Genomic DNA, 20,399 nt, shown 5'->3' with positions numbered 1-20,399 from the left:
TGGGACCTTTTCCACATGACAGATTCAGGCTCAAAGAAAAATTTGCTTCACTGGTTAAAACCCATCTGGGGCGAGTTGAGATTACTCCTGAAACGTACAAGGCTGTGATTGTTGGTTTGAGAAAAACAGAAAGATTTTTCTCTTTGTTGTTACTGTTGATATTAAAAATAATTTATTCATTAAGACTTTATTAAGCATCTACTCTGTATACCCATCTGTCAGTTTGTCATACTGTGGTGGCTTACGTGTTGCTATGATGCCGGAAGCTATGCCACTGGTATTTCAAATACCAGCAGGGTCATGATAGGTATCAGTGGAGCTTCCATACTAAAACAGACTGGGAAGAAAGGCCTGGTGATCTGCTTCTGAAAATTAGCCGGTGAAAACCATATGGATCACAACACAATGTTGTCCAATATCGTGCTGGAAGATGAGTCCACCAGGTTGGAAGACACTCAAAATACGCAGTGGCTGCAACAGTGGACTCAAACATACCAACGATCTTGAAGAGGGTGCAGGACCAGGCACCATCTTGTTTTGTTATACGTGAGGTCTTCATGAGTTAGAGCCAACTCAATGGCAACTAGCAACAACAACATATACAGACATTGTGCTTTGTCTTGGGGAATCAGTGATGGGCAGAAGAGTGGTCTTTGTGGTGAGTCAGATCATTGTGCAGATAAGGGTACAATGACCATCTGAGTAAAGGGCTAGTGGAAAAGGAACAGCACTCTGTGGGAGGAGAAGAGCAAGGCACTCGATTGAGGGGAAGGGAGGTCAAGGAAAGCTCAAGAGCTGTGAGCTTGAGGAGGTCTGAAATATTTTTGAGAGTTAGCCAAAGGAAGGGACTGGAGAGTGGGGAGGGAACCAAGCTAGTTCAGAGACCCTGGGTCCATATCTTTTGGTGCTCTCATGCCACTTGGAGACGTCCGTAGAGTTGTGCTTTGGCTGTTGTGAGAAGCACTAGGATTCTTTCTACACTGGCCAAAAGACAAAGTGCGTACATTTCCTCACTGGTGCTGCGGGCATCAGCTTTTTACCTCAGATGTATGGGCCATATTACCCAGAACTCTGTCGTCTTCTTTGGGACCGTAGGAAGTAAGGCTGCCCTCACTGATGAGAACATTGAAGAGCAGATTAACCCTGGCGTCTCTAGTAGCCGCTGCAGGGAATAGTTATTTTTTCACCCAGGCTCAGGGTATTTTGTACCAAAACATTAAGTGGTTTTGCCACTGCAAAAGAGAATTATACTTTCAAACCCTAGGCACTGTGCTTGGTGTGAGCCTCTTGAGGTGGACTGCACATGCGTCTCCTTGGTGCCACAGTCAGCAGGTCTTTACTGAATACGAACATAGTTTAAAACACTGTGGAGCTGAACTTTGGAGGCTGAAGGGTATCTCTGCAGAGCTGTTTCTGCATTTAAGAATACTGAGCCAGGGTTAGGGTGTCTGACATTGTGCCTGTTCACGTGGTTCCAGTTTTAACAGCTTGGTTTATACTTCAAGGTTGTGTGAATTTCCTGGGATTTTTTGGGGGGGAGTAACCTGATAGAGAGTCACACAAATCGTAAGTGTATAGTTGGTTGAGTTATCACAGAGTTAACACACCTAAGTAACAATAGCCGGATCAAGAACTAGGACATGACAATCGCCAAAAGCCCCTCTGGGGTTCACTTGTCCCTCCTCAAGGGCAACTACTCTCCTGACCTCTGTGCCCACTGATGAGTTGTGTTTGCTTTTGGACTTGGTATAAATGGAGTTACACAGTATGTATTCTTTTGCCCCTGGCTTTATTTTTTCAACATTATGCTTGAGCTTTGCCTATGTTGTCATCTGTAGCTGTCACTCACTCATTTTCATTTCTGTATAGTATAATAGGTCCCTAGTAGCACAATTTATGCTTGACAGCTAACCTGAAGGTTGGTGGTTCAAACCCATCTAGCAGTACCTTGGAAGAAAGGCCTGGTGATCTGCTTCCATTAAGATTACAGCCAAGAAAACACTGTGGAGCAGTTCTACTCTGTAACACACGAGGCTGCCATGAGTCGGAATGGACTGAACGTCAACCAGCAAGAACATGGTATAACAGCATGGATGTATCTGCTGAGACCCAACTGTTCTACTGCTGATGACATTTGTGTTGCTTGTTGCTTCGGGCTATCATGAAAAATGGCACTGTGATTATGGCCATACGTGTCTTTTGATACGTGTGTACCTTCATTTCTAGGGTATGCCCCAGAGTGGAATTGTAGGATTGGATCATAGAGTATGCATTCACCTAACTCCAGTAGATAATTCTAGACAGTGCTCTAAGGTGGTTGTACCAGATTACGTTCCCATCAGCAGTGTACAAGAGTTTCTATTGCTTAGTATCCTCACCAGCTCTTGGTATTGTGAATCTTTTCATTTTACCCATTTAAAAGGTAAATTACCCATTTACCTACTTAAAAAATTTGTAATTGATCATTATGGTGTCTGGGTGTGTTGTTGAAAAGAAATGAGGCTGAGGTTTGGAGCCCAGAAACTCTGAATGAGCTTAGCTCAAACCCTGGTTGAGGGGCCATTGGGTCACTGTTTAAGGTCTTAACTAGAATATAGGGCAATGTTTTTAGACCTCGACCTCTAACATCTGACAGACCAGGGTCCAAATGCCAGTGACAAGTTATTTATTCTCCATGAGCCCCAGTCTGCTCACCTGAAAAATGGGAGTGATTTAAGGAGTATATGAGTCAGTACATAGAAAAAGCACTTAGTGCCTGGCCAATGGTCATTATACAAAAGAAGTTATGAAGTTGCTCTGAGTCACAGGAAGAAGTGACCAGCACATTGCTTTGAAACACTTTGTATTTATTTTTAGTTCTTCTATTTGTAGGGGAAACAAAGTCATTTCATTCAGAGCATTAGACGTCAAAGCCCAGTATACCCTTTCGGGAACTGCTTCGTTTATTTGATGTGCGGGGGGCTCTGTGTGTTGTTTTGAAGGATGGCGTGTTTATTGTTCAGCAGAAACACCCCGTGAGCCCAGGGCCACTCTGGGTTTGTGTGCGTTTGACACCAGGGCAGGGAGGAGGAAATCATATTCAACTTGTGTTTTGACACAGAGGATTTTTGTTTTTCCTTTGTCAGGTCTGCATCCTCCACCAAAAACAAAACACTTCAGCACCGGTAAATACTGGGAGTGGCAGCCCTGGCGTTTTCTTTTTTTTTTTTTCCTTTTGTACAATTGCACGGTGACTGAGGGTGGCATTTTAAAAGATCAGTGGTTATCAGTCTGAGATATGAAAGAGAACCGTAGCAATTCCAGAAATGAAAAAGTGATGTAAAGGAAAGTAAGAACCACAGTATACATTTTTTTCTTTTGGAGGCAATTGTGAGATATTTCAAGGAGGGAAAGGTAGAAGAGAGTTGCTTGTTTGCATTTCCTTCTCTCAATCACCCAGATTTGTCACACCACCACTCCCGAGTCTTAGAATACACTCTTCAGACAGGTGAATTTTTCTTAGGTGGGTTATGTGGTATCTTCCCCTGACCACTGCCCAATTCTATGTCGCTTGTCCTGTCCGGCAAAACCAGAACTGAGGTGCAGCCAGACCAGGAGGCTAGGAAAGGCGCCTCTCATTACGCAGCCAAGAGTCTGAGTTATTAGAATTTTATTTTTAACATGTTAAGGGTTTTTTTGTTTTGTTTTAAAAAACTATATATGTAACACTTTTTAAAAAAAAATTTCTCTCTCTCCCTCCCTTCTTCTGTTTCTTCCTAAGAGAAATTAAGTACAGAAAGAAAAGCCAAACAAGAGAGAAGAGAAAGGTTAAAACTGCTGGACGCTGGATTCACACAACAGAGACTGACCCCTCCACGTAGCGTCTTACTAGCTGTGTGATTTTAAATAAGTGCCTTATTTCTCTAAGCGTCAATTCTTTCATCTCTCAGTGGAGACAGTGGTTGTACCCATTTATTATGAGAGTTATGGTAAGAACGACAGATGTCATTAAATAAAGTGTGAGAATTATGAAAATAGTAACACTTCCACTTACCTAGCACTTGGCTCCAGGCGCTGTTCTAAGCACTTGGCATTTATCGATTCAGCTGATCTTCACAATAACAGTTGAGGTCGTGTGCTCTTTTTTACAGATGAAGAAACTGAGGCATAGAGCATTTAAGTAACTTGACTAAGAGCACCCCAGTAATAAGTGGCAGAGCTTGGATTGGAGTGAGCCAGTCCATTTCCAGAGTCTGTGTCCTTAATCACAATACTGCCATTTTCCCCAGTCCCCCTCGTAACATATCTCACCCCCATTCTTCTCTCTAGAGATAACCATGGAACGGTTTGGCGTAACTCTGTGTAACTTGAAGCAACAAAACTGAGATCGTACAGTCGATTATATTGTGCATCTTTCTTGTTTCATGAAATGATACATCACAAATGTTTCTTCTATGTTAGTACACATACCTCTGCCTAAGTAAAAAATAAACCACCTTTGCCAAGAGGTGGCCATTTAGGCCAGCTTACGGGGCTGGCTTTCTCTCAGGGCAACCCCGTTCTAGCTGGCTTCCTGCCAAGGAGATGGCTTTCTTTACCACAAAGTAGCTTCTGAGAAAAACTGTGTGGGAAACAAATGACTGCAGAGGTTTTCAGAACAAAAGTGCAAACTCTAACAAATTTCATCTGGCCCAAAAATGTTATTACCCCAAATTTTGAAAATATTTTTTTATAGGATTATTCCCTCAAGGTTGTTAATCTGAGAACGATCCAGGCTTATTAGGTCTGACTTTTTGCCCGTGTTGGAGTCTTGCGTATGCGAGTGCTGGAATGTGGGGTTGAGGTAAAAATATTTCTCTGGAGGAAATGACGTCCTTTATTTAATATTATAGCTACCACTGGGACTCTATCGAAACGGGATACCAGTTCACACAGCCAAGACGAGGCTTTTTAATTTAGTTCAAGGGACCTTTTAAAAGGTAGCACTAGGTTTTCAGGGCCACATTTATTGAGTTGTATCTGCCCTAAAGATTCTTGCTGTCCTTAAATTGTACCTAATGAACATTGTCTTTTTAGATAAATGTTATCGCAACATTATCTGCTTTTTCTTTCAGTGATTGTCATTTGAAAGACCATTTTACTTTCAGTATAATAAAGTGGCAGCAAGCTAAAATGTTTCTCTGTTGAGGTTATTGTCTGAGAGAAGCTTATCTGGCGCTGTCAGCCCAGCACAGCAAGGAGACAAACCTTCATTTGTCTACAGGGGGAAAGAATGTGGTGAAGTCTGCCTGCCTCCCTGGATACACCTGTAGAGCTGGTTTTGCTGATGAAACCTGCTGGGCCCTGGTAACTAAGTGTAAACAGTGACTGGCCTCTGAGGAACTGAGCTTTCTGTGTCCTTCTCTTGCTGGTGGAGTCCTGAGTCTGTGTGTAATCTCTTTTAAGCTAGTTTGGCTTATCACTGGGCCTAGATTCTCCTGGAGCATATTTTAGATAAGAGTGGAAAAAATGCCAGGCTGAGCATTAGCTGCTTGAGATATTGAGAAACTTTATTTTTCCTCACAGACAAAGAAAAGTGTTTGGTTTAATTTTGAAGCCTGCTTGTGAATAGGCCAGAAGGTATAAAGGTGACCTTATCTCTTCTAATTTTGGTTTTCAGTAAGTTATTTAGAAGCAGGAATGAAGGTGGTAATAAACTTTGCTCCTTTGTCTGAGTAGAGTCTTGAGGTGTTGCCCTCTCCTTGAAGACAGCACAGATGGCCCACCTCTGTTGAAGTCACAGCGTTGTGACCTTGGGCAAGTTACCTAAGCTTTCTGAGGCTCAGTTTTCACATCTGTAAAAAGAAGATGATACTAATAGCACTCAAATCATAGGGCTGTAATGAAGTTTAAGGAGTTAATATTTGTAGTCCTTAGAATAGTACTAGGCACATGATTTATGTTATAGAAGTGTTTGTAGAAAAAAATAAGCTATGGGAAATACTTTGTACTATTATATGAAGTGCCACTGATATTTATGTGTGTGGTCTTTCTGGTTGCTGAATATTCTGGCACACAAAAATTAATCATCAGATCAAAAGAATTGTTTCTGGTACTTAGCTGAGATTTTTTTCTTTTGAATATGCACTCCTCACTGCTCTTCCTGTTCCCTTTGCAGAGCAAGAGTATAGGAAAAAAACAAGTGCAAGAGCTTCCTCATAATCCTGGTTTGCTTGTGGTCAAAAACAGGAATTATGAGTCATGAGCTCCAAATTACCGGGAATGAGCCAAGGTAAAATGACATCCCAAAGATAAAGGTCATCCTTGAAAAACAGATATGCATGAATTCACCAAGTTTAAAGCAGCATTTTTAGCCTAGGGTCCATGGGTCCCCGAGGATCTGTGGACAGAATCCAGGGGCCCTTAAACTTGGGTGGGGTAAAAATTACATCTACATTTTCACCAACCCCTAACTGAACTTGAGCGTTTCCTTCAGTTATAAATGTAGGCAAAAAACCACAGTGGTACAGACAATACCTGTGACTTTGTCATCTATAGCAATCTCAGATATTTTAGTATCGTTTGACAGTTTCATTTTTGCTTTTCATTGCTTAGAAATTACAGTAGTTGTTAGACTCACCAGTTTTTATTCAGGGCCTTAATTAAGAAAAAGCATACTTATATTACAAATTTATTTTAAAAAATGTTTTCAATTCATTGTAATTGGTTTCCTCTGTACTCTTACACATTTTGTTTTATGCATTTATAAACATTATTCTGAGAAGGGGCCCATAGGCTTCACCAGACTGCTGAAGGAATCGAAGTTTTAAAGCGAAAAGTTTAAGCTGATTTGATTCTCTAGAGCCATGCTTTCCAACAGAGATATGTGAACCACATGTAATCTTAAATTTCCTAGTAGCCACTTTAAAAAAAATATAAAGTATCAGGTAAAATTAGTTTTAATAAGCTATCTTATTTATCTGAATATATTCAAAATATTTCAACAGGTCATCAATATGTAAGTTACTACTGAGATTATCTTACTTTTTTATATTGTCTTTGTAATTAGGTGTGTATTTTACTGTTAGAAGATACCTCAGTGTGCATGCTACAGTTCCATTGGAAATACTTGATCTGTATTTACATTTAGCTTCATTGAGTAATTTAAATTTAAATCAGTAAAGATTAAATCAAATTAAGAATTCAGTCTCGCAGTTATACTAGTCATATTACAAGTGCTTTTTTATACTAGTCACATTACAAGTGCTTAGTAGTCCATTGGGCTCATGGCTACCATATTGGACGAGACAGGCCTAGAGCCTGATTCCTGAGGGAACTGGACATCGGGGAGATTTCATTAGGACTCAGCACATGCTGTTTTGTTGGTTCCATGTGTTTTGTGAAACAGGTACTTGTTTAGATCCTCTTATGGTACCTCCAGCACTCTGCCTGGTCTTGAGTAGGGGCTCAGGTTACCTAGTGACAGTGCAGAGCTGGCTTTGTGTGACTCGGTGGGAGGTGTTTCAATTTAAGTGGCGGCTTTGTTTTGTATATCAGTGGCGGGGTGGGTGGCTGGGTGAAATTTTGTAATTTCCATTCCAACTGGTTGAAGAGGGATTTGCAAATTCTTGGAAAGGAGAGATCCTAATTTTTTTCCCTTGTGCAAACTTTTGGCATGATAAGAATTTAAATATGGAATTCTAGTACTCTACTGGTATGTTTTGTCTGTCTTCCAGAAGGAGTGAGTTGTAGGACTCAATTTAATCTTTTAATTTAGTTTTTCCATCATGGATTCACAGTTTACCTTCTTGACTGTCATTCAACAGCTAGAGCAGATTATGGGCATCCTTTAGTATTTTAGTCTGGGAGGAGGGTGGAGGACCTTAACCAAGAAAGTTCATCGAGGTTCCATGCTCCCAGCCATTGCCTGAAGTTGTTCAAAATGTTTTCTCTTCCAGAAAAGGATCTCTGAAGTTAAGCTAGGCAATTTCCGCAAATACTGTTATCCACTTGGGTGGTCTAGCTCTACTTTCATCTCCTAACTTGTTTTTGATGTTGATACTAGATGTCGCTTTTTCATTTCTTTTGATTAAAATTGACAGGCTGTGAAATAATGATGAGCGAATAATGTTGCTAATTTCTATCTAATTTACTGTTTCCTAGATTTAGAAGTTTAGAAACATGGGTGTTTAGATAGATATGGAGGGTGTTCAGGGACTGTCAGTAAGTGAACTCTGCCAATGCATTACCCCTGGTTATCTTCGTGATGTTTGATTTTTTACATTTAAGGTCACCATGAGCTGACCCAATGGCAACAACAACAGCTACAACATCTTGGTACTTTGGGGAGAATGTTGAACTCTTTTGGACCTTAGGAATCTAGAAGCATGTCTTATACCTCACCTAAACTCTGGAACTGTTTGAATGTAATACTCTGCTAGGGCTTCTGAGACTCAAAGGCACAGTTCCTGCTCATGAGAAGTCTTGGTAAAATGAATCACTACACTCGGACAAGTGCATTTATCAGTGGATTCTGTTTTGTTTTTAAACTCTACTCCGAGCAGAACCTTAGTAGTTTCTTCCCAAGAAGTAGTAATAACAGAAACAGCAGCTGACATTTATTTATTCAACAAATGTTGAGTGGGTGCTTACTATGTGTCAGGTACAGCTCTAGGATATAGACCTCAACAGTGGACACAGAGCTTGTTTAGGCTTATTATGCAGGGTGCCGGGGATGTGTCTGATATGACACATGCTCTGTACCAAGGCACTTGCATTTTAAAGACTTGAGTGAATAAGAATTTACAGCTGAATGTTGTCATCCCTGTAATGGAAATATGCTTGGGAAGTGATAAGTGCTTTGGAGAATGCAGAGGGACATGTCTGATGAGGACAGACTTGAAGGAGTGACAGTTGCCTTCTCTACATGCCTTTTTCTCTGTGCTTCCTTCACTCTGCTCTTGTCATCTTCTCATTTTGGAAACTGCACAGTTGGAGGAGACTAAGAACCGTGGATGATGATTCAGTTCATTCATTTTGCTTTGGGACATAAAAATGAGTGCTGTGATTCGTGGATAGTGTATCTGTACCATTGTCTTCTTGGCTGTAGAATTTTTTTTTTTTTAAATGACTGTTAAGAGATTATATGATGCTAAAATCAAAACAGATTTTAACAGTTGCTTAAATATTATTTCTTGGTATATATGGCTTCTTGTAACATGGTGATCTATTTTACAAATATGTTTAATAAGACGAGCCGATTTGAACTTGAGTCCTTATCTTTTAAAAGAAAGATTTCCAATGTTTAAACATGGAATTAAATGATTTGGGGGTTTGCTGTACTGAACTTTGCAAGAATTTTCAGGCTCCCAGGCCTAACACAATCTGTAGCTGAGTAAAACTGGCCAAGTGAGTTTTAATCCCATTTGAGAGGTATCATAAGCCCTACTTGGGCAGTTTGGATTCTATTATAATGAAAGCACAGAATGTACCGGACAGTTAAGGAGGTGATTGTATTCTAGCTGTTGGTGGCACAGTGGTTAAGTGCTTGACTATTAACCGAAAGGTTGACAATTCAAATTCTGTAGCCGCTCCTTGGAAGTCCTATGGGGCCGTTCTACTCTGTCCGGTAGGGTCGCCATGAGTCAGTATCAACTTGACAGCAGTGGGTTTGGTTTTTTTGGTTTATTCCAATAGGGAAGGTCTCAGGGTAGTGCAAATTGTTTGTGCTCATCCACTAACCGAAAGTTTGGTGGACTGAAACTAGCCAGTAGCTCCAAGGAAGAAAGTCCTGGCCATCTACTTTCATAAAGATTCCAGCAAAAAACCAAACCCCTTGCCATCAAGTTGATTCCAATTCATAGCGACCCTCTAAGACAGAGTAGAACAATAAGGTTTCCAAGGCTGTAAATCTTTGCAGAAGCAGATTGCGTTATCTTTCTTCCACAGAGTGGCTGGTGAGTTTGAACCACCAGCCTTTTGGTTAGCAACCTAGCACTTTAACCACTGTTCCAGAAAACCCTATGGAACAGTTCTACTCTGTAGCACATGGGGACGCCATGAGTTGGAATTGAGTCAACAGCAGTGGGTTCGTTTTGTTTTTTAATTGCAATAGGGAGAATGTTCATTAATGAGGAAAGTCTTAAAGAAGAGAGAGAAAAGTTGGAGTTTTATAAAACAAGAGTGTCATTGAGGAAAGCTGGAGGTGGGTCTTGTCTCAGAATATTCCAGGGCAAAGTGGTTCTCTCTGAACATGAAAGGGTCACAAAGAGAAGGATGTCTCCACCACGCTTGCTTTCTGGGAGCACAGGGCTCAGATAAAGTTCAACGTTGTCAGAGTACATGTTGCAAATTATTTTTAAAAAGATATTACTGATTCAAGCTTTCACTTGAAAGACTCAACAGTTAATCAGAGATGTGTAATTTATAATTAGTGTTATTTGAACATAATAATTTCATTGTAATGTATCTCAGTGTATTCATTTGATGGTTTAAGACATAAATACAAGTTTTTTAATCCTTACAATTTATTTTATGCCAGAATTTTGAGAACTGCTGCTGTTTATTCTCCTCATTCACCCGTCTTAGGTTATGTATGATTTTCCAGGTTCTTAACTGTATTTAGGGGATTTATATTTTGCATGTTCTGTTTAGGGTTTTATCAATACTAATGTCGAAATTACTATGGATAAAAATCATAAATATAAGAGGACAGAGGTCTGTTATCTTAGCATTTTGTTGGTTTGCTTTGAAGAACTTGTTTGTTATGGCTTATAGATCTAATTCTCTTGCAACATTAGGATGCTATTTCTTTAGGACTGCAGGAAGCACAATTGGGGAATTATTTTACATAACAACAAGGATAAAATGTTATTTATTTATAAGTTACTCAGAGCCTAAAGGCTTTAGAGCACGGAATATAACATAATAAAGAAAATGAACCAAATCTTCCCTGATATTTAGCTGGAAATTGAAATTAATTCATATAAAATACCTGAGATGAAACACTAGCAATGAAATTTTGGGTATTGCTGTGCTTTCATTGTTTTGCTATTTTAGATTTAACTTAAAAAATGTGCTGTATAAACTCATTAGCTGGATAAAATCCTCCAGCTATTCACTTTTTGCCTGTGCTGTCGTCCTTTCCAGGTGAAAACTATTTCAGTGTTTGAAAGTCTAGGTGTTGTCTTCCGTGTGGGTTGCATCCTTTCTGTTTTTCATTCCCTTTTCTCTGGCCCTGCCTCCTCTGGAATCAAAGGCAGCTAGGGGTGTGTGTGTGTGTGTGTGTGTGTGTGTGTGTGTGTGTGTGTGTGTGTGTGTGTGTGTGTGTGTGTGTGTTCGCATCTGTGTGTGCATGCGTGTGTGCGTGTGGGTGTGTGTGCGCGTGTGTCTGTGTGCGTGTGTGCATGCATGTGTGCATGTGCACGTGCACGTGTGTGTTTGCGTGTGTGCATGCGTGTGTGCATGAGTGTGCATGCATGTGCGTGCGCATGCATGTGCGTGCGTGTGTGTGTGTCATGGTACTATTTTGGGAAATGGATGACTGCAAAACAGCGAGGCCCTCCTACTTGTGGGCAAATGGCATAACCAACTGCTTACTGGTCGCTGTTCCAAGACAAACAGGACTGAGTTGTTCCCTGCTGGTGGCTCCTCCCTCCTCCCATGCCACTCTACATTCCACCCTTGGCTCTGCTTCCTCTAACCTGGAGAAGTTTGTCGAATTTTGTACCCAAAGACAAAAGGACCAAAACAGGATGTAGTGAATTTTTAACACTCCAAGCCAGGAAATAAATGATGAGATGCAGAAAAAGCAGGGAGCGAAATTCTCCCTGGCGCAGAGCTAAGAACTCAGTGTCAACACCCAGCAAGAGGTACAGGACTTGGAGTTTTTGAAAGTTGCCTAATTCATGTTTCTTGGGAAGTAAAGTAATACATTTTTTATGGCCTCTCCATCACCACCCTTTCTGATTTCCGGTAGTCCTCTTTCATCCCTTGGGAGGGCCACGCTGTGGGGACATGCAGGAATGGCAGCAAATGCGAGGGCCTGTTTTGTGGACCCTCTCCAGGTGGCTGCTAGCCCTCTCTGGTCAGCTAATTCCACTCACTCCTGGCGCCCTTGTGGTAGGCTGACCTCAGGGTCAGAGAGCTCTCTAAAAGTAAGGCAGAGAGCAGGGAAATTTTGGCTCGTAATAAAAAAAAATTGAGAAATACCATTTTTTAAAATCACTTTTAAAAAAAATTGTAAACGTATAGGCAACAAAACGTTTGCCGTTTCAAGCGTCTTCACCTGTCAAGCGTCTTCACCTGTACAGTTCAGTGATACGTGATACGTTCAGCATGTTGTTCAGCTGGCACCATGAACTCTTCCCAAATCTTTCGATCACATTAACGGAGGATCAACGTCTCTGAAGCTTTGCAGAAATATTTATTATTTTAATATTAAAGAATTAAAAAAATTACCGACCTAATGCTCGTTTAAGGTGGCACAGTGGTTACACATTGGGCTGCTAACCGAAAGTTTGGTGGTTCGAACCTACCCAGTGGCACAGCAGGAGAAAGACCTGACAATCTGTTTCTATAAAGATTCAGCCTAGGAAACACTGTGGGGCAGCTCTGCTGTCACATGGGGTGGCTGGGAGTGGAAAATTGATCCAGCAACAACAGAGCAGTGCAGTGGTGCTCAGTCAGGTAGATGTTGCCCCAGGGCATGTTTGACAACTTCTGGATATGCTTTCGGTTGTCACAACTGGGACATCTAGTGGGTAGATGTGGGTAGAGGCCAGGGATGCTGCCACACATCTGGTAATGCACAGGACAGTCTTCCACAACAATTATTTGGCCCTAAATGTGAATAGTTCTGAGGCAGAGGAACTCTGCTTTGGGGCAGTTTGATGCACTTTTCCTTAGTGAAATGTCTTGGTTCTAGCTAAGGGTGGTAGAGTTCTAATTCTTTACATGTTGATTCCATTAAATTTTTGTGTTTTTTTTTTTTTTTTGGATTCTGTTTCATGTCCAATTACAAATTTTTGAGGGTGTGGTGGAGAGAAAAGGTGAAAGATGATGTCAGTGCCAGGAACATCGCAACCGCTCTTCGAGTTTGTCTAATCATTGAACTTTGGAATAAGCGAGGGTTATTTTATGTTTGGGGTCTGTGAGGAGCTGAGAGCTGAGACGTGCTATGAACAAAGTAAATCATGGTTAATATATTGCAGATTGCTGCTGGCCTGGGTAGTGTGGTAAGCGCTTTGCATATATTATTTTGTGTAATCCTCACGAGTCCAGTAAAATTCAAAATGGCAGCCATTTAAAAGCTAAGGAAACAATCTCAGAGATAAAGTAGAAAGACTTCCTGATTCTTTGTTAAAACCAGTTAAAAGTTGTTATAACTGTATAATTGTAATCAGAATAACAATTATAGAAAAAATTGAGAGGAAAACATTTGAGAAAGCATTATTTTATTTTAGAATAAAACAAGGGTATGGTGGGGTTTATTTAGAGTTTCTAAATATTGATCTCTTAAGTAATAGGGTATGCGAGTCTTACATACTTACATCAAATATGCCTCTCACAGTGCTTTTTCTCCTAAAACAGATATTTCCAGTTTTCTGATTGCCACTGAGTTGATTCTGACTCAGGGCAACCCCATGTGTGTCAGAGGAGAACTGTGCTCCATAGGGTTTTCAATGGCTGATTTTTTGGAAGTAGATCACCAGGCCTTTTTTTCGAGGCTCCTCCGGGTGAACTCGAACCTCCGGCCTTTCGGTTGGTAGCTGAGCGTGTTAATAGTTTGCACCACTCAGGAACTCCTTTGCCCTTACAGCCTGTCTCAGTTCAGACAAGCCACATTACAAGTGCTCACATGTGACAGGTGGCTCCCATGCTGGACAGTATGGCTCTAAAACAACAAATTCCATTAAAAATCACAAAAAACATAAACTGTCTAGAAATAAGCCAGTAAGTAATGTATAGAAGGAATACGCATTTTCAAAAACGTATTTATTGGCAAATCTATAGAGACAAAGTGTAGTAGTGATTCCCTAGGGATGGGGGCCACCATCTGTCTGTCAGTTCTTTGGATACCCATTCCTGGCGTTGCTTTCCTTGAGAGCGCTGCTTTGCTTGGATGAGGACTGGGGTTTGCAGAGCCCCCTCCTGAGTGCTATGCTGGTGTTTTAAGGATTTTTCTTCCTTAACCCAGCTCCTGGCACATACTTGGCAATGATATAGAGGTTCTGTTATCAGGGGACAAGGAGCAGGATGGAGAGCAGGTAGGCAACCCACAGCCTCTGCCACATGGATATTTGAGGATTCTTATTTGAGTTTTCATTTTGGTCACTTGAGATTCTTCTGTCTCATTTTATTCTTCCTTTATCTCCAGAGACTATAAAATGACCCAGACTCTCAGTAATACTATGAACGATCATTTATCAGGTGAGCACAATGTGCTTCCTAATGTTGAAGAATATGTGTGTATCAGCTCTGCTTCCAGGCCCTCATCAAACCCAAACTGCCTGACACCATGACACAGTGTTTCAGTCTTTTACTCCCCAGATCAGATCACCCTTTCCTTTCTCATAGAGTCTGAAGTGTGGATGACACATTCCAGGGAAATCAGAGGGGCTGGTCTGAGTGATGGCGAGGCAGGATTTGGTATTTTAGGCAGCCCATGTCTCTCCTACTTAATAGTATAGACGGACTCATAATTTAACACTCACCATTGAAATATTTTCTCTGAAGTTAGAAAATGAACCATCTCTAAGACCTTTTGGCAATATTTCTTTGAGATGCTCTTACATTGTTCAGTCTATCCATAAGTGATTCAAGATCAGCTATGGTTGTCTACATTTAGCTGTTTGTAATTTGTCCAGAATTAGCATTGGTGATCTTTCTGGTTATTGATTTTTTTTTTCTCCCACAGTGTAAACATGAAAGACATTTTGAAATAATGATCTTGATGATAAAATGTTGTTTGTATCTTTTAAAAATAAGGCTTATACATTTTGCTATATTGGTCTTCCAGCCTGTAATAATAGGCTTGTAAAAAGCAATTAAAAAAAAAAAGATACAAAAAGACTCTTCATGTGCAACTGTGGGACCACAGTAAGTGCATTTCATTGACGCAAGAGTGTACTTCACTGATGATCTGAATAGCTCATTTGCTGTGCGAACTGTGTTAAAGGAAAAGTCGACGGGTTGTTTTTTTTTTCTCTAGCTACACAGTCATAATACAATGTTTTGAGGGGGATCATGGAAGAATTACTAGTGCTAGTGTTCACTCTAGTGTCTTAGTGTCTACTAAACTAATGAGTTAAACAGGACAGGATGTAACATCAGGAGAGAGTTCCTGCTGTTTACCTGCGGTGCTGACATCCTCGGTAGAAACATGCCCCACCCTCTGGTACAGAGACAGCAGACGGACCCTAACTCTTTGTCTGTGAGGACCGGTTTCCCTTTGTGCTCTGCCAGCCTATCGCAATCAAGTGATTTCAGTGGTGTGGTCTCATTTCAGGAAATGTTTGATGAGTCTTGGGAACATTATAAATAAATCTGTCAGTGTTGTACCAAAGAACAAATACATCTCAGATCTTTGATTATTAGGATGTCCTGCCTATGTTCATTACAAGCAAGTCTGCATTCAGAGGGTGGACGCATGACACTTTATTTTAATTTATTTTATCTTGACTTTAAATTGTTCTATTTAAATGCGGGAAAGGGAAAAGTATCAAGTCCCACATATGACTAGTAGGGAGGTTGTCATTTTTTTTTTTTTAGTTGTACTTTAGGTGAAGGTTTACAGAACAAATAGTTTCTCATTAAACAGTTAGTACACATGTTGCCCTATGACAATGGTTAACAACCCCACTACATGTTAACACTGTGCTTACTCAACCTTGGGTTTCCTATCACCAGCTTTCCTGTCCCCTTCTGCCTTCTAATCCTTGTCCCTGGACTGCTGTGCCTCATTAGTCCCGTTTTGTTTTATTGGGCTGTCCACTCCCCGGCTGAATGGTGATCCTCGGAATGACTTCACCACTGAGCTAAAAGGGTGTCTGGGGTCCATACTCTCAGGGTTTCTCCATTTTCTTTCAGGCCAGTAAATCTTTTTTTCTGTGTTAGAATTATGCTCTACATCCTTCTCCAGCTCTGCCCAGAACCCTCGGTTGTGATCCCGGTCAGAGCAGTCAGTGGTGGTAGCCGGGCACCATCTAGCTGTACTGGACTCAGTCTGGTGGAGGCCTTGGTAGCTGTGGTCCATTAGTCCTTTGGACTAATCTTTTCCTTGTATCCTGTTCTCTTCACTCTCCCTTGCTCCCGAAGGGGTGAGACCAGTGGAGTATCTAAGATGGCTGCTCATAGGCTGTTAAGATCCCAGACACTACTCACCAAGGTAGAATGTAGAACCTTGTCTTTATAAACTGTGTTATGCCAGTTGAGCTAGATGTGCCCCGAGACCATGGTCCCCACAGCCCTCCGCCCAGCAATTTGGTCCCTCAGGGAGTTTGGATATGTCTATGGAGCTTCCATTACCTTTCCTTGTACAAGTTGTGCTGGCCTCCCTGGTATTGTGTACTGTCTCACCTTTTACCAAAGTTACCACTTATCTATTGTCTATTTAGTATTTGGAGGTTGTCGTTTTTAACGGTGTCCTCATAAGACAGAAGGGGACATTCCCAGCTCGTCTTGCCTACCACCAGCCTCTGTGCAGTGCATGAATCACATTGGGCAGGTAAGTGAGAACAGAGCCTGTTGTTAAAGGTCCCTAAAGAAGAAGTTTCAAATTTTTTCCCTGATTAGCACTTTAGTTAACTACTCTGAAGTGAAAAAAAATTGTTTTTTTCTCACTGATTAAATTCTTTATTTTTCATGGCAACTTTTTTTTCCCCCACAAACGAAAGTTCTCACATGTTTGTTACTAAACCAACCTATTAATGTGGAAGCATAAAAACAAAGGAAGAAACCAGAATTTTCCAAATACAACATCTTCAATTGTTCAGAAAAGGGCAAAATTTTCAACTTGGTATGGTCAGATGTCAGTGAACTTGTTAGAGCATCAGTACATGTGCCATCACGTGTGGGACGCCTGCTAGACCCAGCTTGTTCTTCTCCAGTATCTCCTCTTGGAGTGGTACCTGATTTCATTACCGGTTTGCATTTGAATCCAATGGGGCATGGGACAGTTCTGCCTTTGTTTCTCGGTCAGGAATCTCTTGATCCTGAAAGTCTCGTGAGAAGACATGGCAAGGATGGAAGTTGGCCACATACATCACAGTAGTGGAGAAACAGAGAAGGTAACTCTGTTTTTAATTGTAGCTTTTGGATAATTGAAGAAAGCTCTCAGTAGCTTAAAGTTTGTCTACCTTTTGTGTATTTGAACTGACTGCGAACGATGATCATATTGACATATAATATGGAGTAAGTGTATATACACATATATATACACACACATATATAATTTTTTGAGTATATATATATATATTTTGGAGGTTTTTTTGGGGGGAGTATATTTTTTTGGAGTCAGGTATCTGGTCAAATATTTCCTCCTTAATTGAGCATTATTTTGACTCTACTCTCTGGATTCTGACAACTATCCTTTTCTAAAAAATAAGTACAAAACAAATAAGTAAATTAAAAAATAAAGAATTGCCTCATAATGGAAAATTTTGTTTTCCAATAAATTGAATGATAGCCTAACTTCTTTACCTATTTATAACTCTTCTGGGCTAAAGTGATCTTCTGACAGAAGACTATCCTTTAGATTGTTGTTGTTAGGTGCCGTGAGTCAGTTCTGACTCATAGTGATCCTACGTACAACAGAACGAAACACTGCCCCATCTTGTACCATCCACACAATCATTGTTATGCTTGAGCCCATCGTTGCAACCACTGTGTCAGCCCATCTCGTTGAGGGTCTTCCTCTTTCCCTGACCCTCGTCATCCTTTACGTAAGAATCTTATTTTGGTGTAATTTTCATTATCTATTTCTTCCCTCTTCTCTGTATAAAACATCACCCTTTGCTGTGGCCCTCCTGTTTGTCAGGAGTGGATTAAGTTAGAAGTCAAAAAAAAAAAAAAACCAAATAAAATAAAAGGTGTGGCTTGAACATTCCATTTAGCAGAATACAGTGTGAATTGTGGCTTCTCTAAACAAAGCAAGGCACATAGCAAACTCATCTGCACCCAGAGGCCACTCGCCGCAGAAGCTTCCTGTGGCCATGTGGTCAGACCATCATCCAGTAATTTAGCAAGGGGAGTGCCCTTGGCCCCAGAGACAACCTTCCTTCTCTCCCTGTGGGCAGGCGGCCACCTGCAGGAAAAAAGCTGACTTCCAAACAATTTCCTGGTGAGCCGTCTGGGGAAGGAGGAGGTTTCCTTAGCTGACCACTGTGTAAACCAAACCAAACAAACCTGTTGCCACATCTTTCTCCCGTGGAGTGGCTGGTGGGTTTGAACCACCGACCTTTTGGTTAGCAACTGAGAGCTTAACCGTTGCACCACCAGGGCTCCCTGAACACTGTGCACTGCCATTCAAATCAGACACAGCCTTCGAGTCTTGGAAAAGTGAGGAAAAAGGGCAAGCAAGAAGTGACAGGCAGGGGCAGGCTGAGGTCTGCAAATAGGTGGGAAGCATTTTCAAGGTACTGGACAGGCTGCTGTTCTCTTGACAGCTCTTTGAAATCACAAACAGAAATCACCTGCTACTGGAATTTAGGTTCCAGAATACAGGCCTCAGTCTCATTTGCCCATTTACTTTCCTGATGAGATTCTTTCTCTGGTGGAGCCACACGGCTGCCTTTGCTTTTGGTAAGCTGTGCAAACTTGCTCATCATCATCAGGGAGAAAGGTACTCTATAGAAAAAGTTAGGTGAAGATTCTATTTTTAACACTTTGACTCATGTTCATTTTCATTTTGGCTGGCAAGACAAATGTAATTTTTTCTTTACTGTGTTGACGGATCAGCACCCTGGTACAGTCAGTTTTCTCTGACTGCTTGCTTCCTTCACTTCTGAACCCATTTCTCCATTCTCATCTTCATCATTTTAAGGTGGTCAGGGTGCAAGGGTACCACTCCACCACACAGAAAATAAATTAAAATGTACCCGCCTCCTAGATGAAAACCAGTATATGTAACTAGGTAAGTGTTGAATTGCAGTTGACATATTATGGATTGGAGATGTCTAATGAACTATTTATGAGTTTTTATTTTGCCATATTCTTTATATATTTTGTAGTCAGTCCCCTGCTTTCTACCAGATCTGTAATGGTTTTAGGCCCTTGGAAAGCTTGTTGGCTTAGGCCTTGTTCTGTGCTGGTGGATTATGTTGTTCCATTCTTAGATGCCTCCCATGGCTCTGCATTGATTTCAGATGAAGGTCAGAGTCCTAACCTGGTCCTCTGTGATGTGGCCTCTTTCCCTTGGCTGCCTAACAAAACCCCTGAAGTCGAGTGGCTTACAAAAACAATGATTTGTTATTTCTCATGACTTTTACAGGCCCTGCAGGTTTCCACATTTCTATTATTAAAAGAAGGTGCCCTGGTGGTCCAGTGGTTAAAGTGCTCGGCTGCTAACCGAAAGGTTGGTAGTTTAAACCCACCAGCCGTTCTGTGGGAGAAGGATGTGGCAGTCTGCTTCCATAAAGATTTACAGTATTGGAAACCCTATGGGGCAGTTCTACTCTGTTCTATGAGTCGAAATCAACTCAATGACAATGAGTTTTTATTATTATAGGCAAGAAGACCATACAGCAAAATGTATAAACCTTACTAAAAAAAGATCAAACTACATTTTACTACCAAGATCATAGCACTCATCATCCCTTTATTAATGTTTTTTACCTTGTTTTTTCCTGATAAATTGAAAACTCTCAGAGGGCAGGAATTGCATCTGTCTTGTTCTATTGTGTGTTTTCAGTACCCGGCAGAGTGCCTGGCCCGTAATAGCCGGTGATAAATTAATGCATGTGGAATGCACATCAGTTGGTGGGGATTCCTGAATAGTGTTTGCTCAAAAGATGATTTAGGTGTTTTGCCTTTGGGATCTCCCCCGCTCTTTTTTTTGTGCCATTTTTTGCTCTACGCAGCAACCTGACATCAAGAGAATAGCCCAAAAGAAGAGGGACTTGGTTTTATAATTAAACTGGAAACCTTTTTCTTAGGCTTACTGGACCATTTGCGCTATTTAATTACTTGCAAAAACCAAATGAGTGCTTGGAAAAAGTCTGACTTGTAGTCTATAAAACAGGCGTTTAAAGATGCTACTTGAGTAAGTCTTTGGGTGTAAAGAGTGAAGAGAGACCTAGGATGAGCTGAGGTTGTTTTTAAGATCGGTACTTCCCACAAACTAATCCAGCCTGTTATTTCTTCCTGTTCTGAACCTCTGTTGTATTTAGAGTCGGTTTGTCATACTAATTGCTCTCTAATTATTCAATGTGCAAACCTCAGCT

General features: G+C 41.0%; 1 protein-coding gene and 1 long non-coding RNA gene across 2 annotated transcripts in view; both read left to right on the top strand.

Annotated features, from left to right (window-relative positions):
* The window catches only part of MAGI1 (membrane associated guanylate kinase, WW and PDZ domain containing 1), a 659,819-nt gene that overhangs the window by 74,735 nt on the left and 564,685 nt on the right, over nt 1–20,399 (top strand). The window lies entirely within an intron of this gene.
* Nucleotides 1,474–6,280, top strand: LOC111819768 (uncharacterized). The gene is made up of 3 exons (XR_002823338.1): nt 1,474–2,079; nt 3,761–3,968; nt 6,137–6,280. It is a non-coding gene; the product is annotated as an uncharacterized LOC111819768 (long non-coding RNA).

Source organism: Trichechus manatus, unplaced genomic scaffold (genome assembly GCF_000243295.1).
Source record: "Trichechus manatus latirostris isolate Lorelei unplaced genomic scaffold, TriManLat1.0 scaffold00001, whole genome shotgun sequence".
NCBI classification, from domain to species: domain Eukaryota; kingdom Metazoa; phylum Chordata; class Mammalia; order Sirenia; family Trichechidae; genus Trichechus; species Trichechus manatus.
The sequence above is the reverse complement of the archived record's forward strand: the minus strand, read 5'-3'. Positions and strand labels throughout refer to the sequence as shown.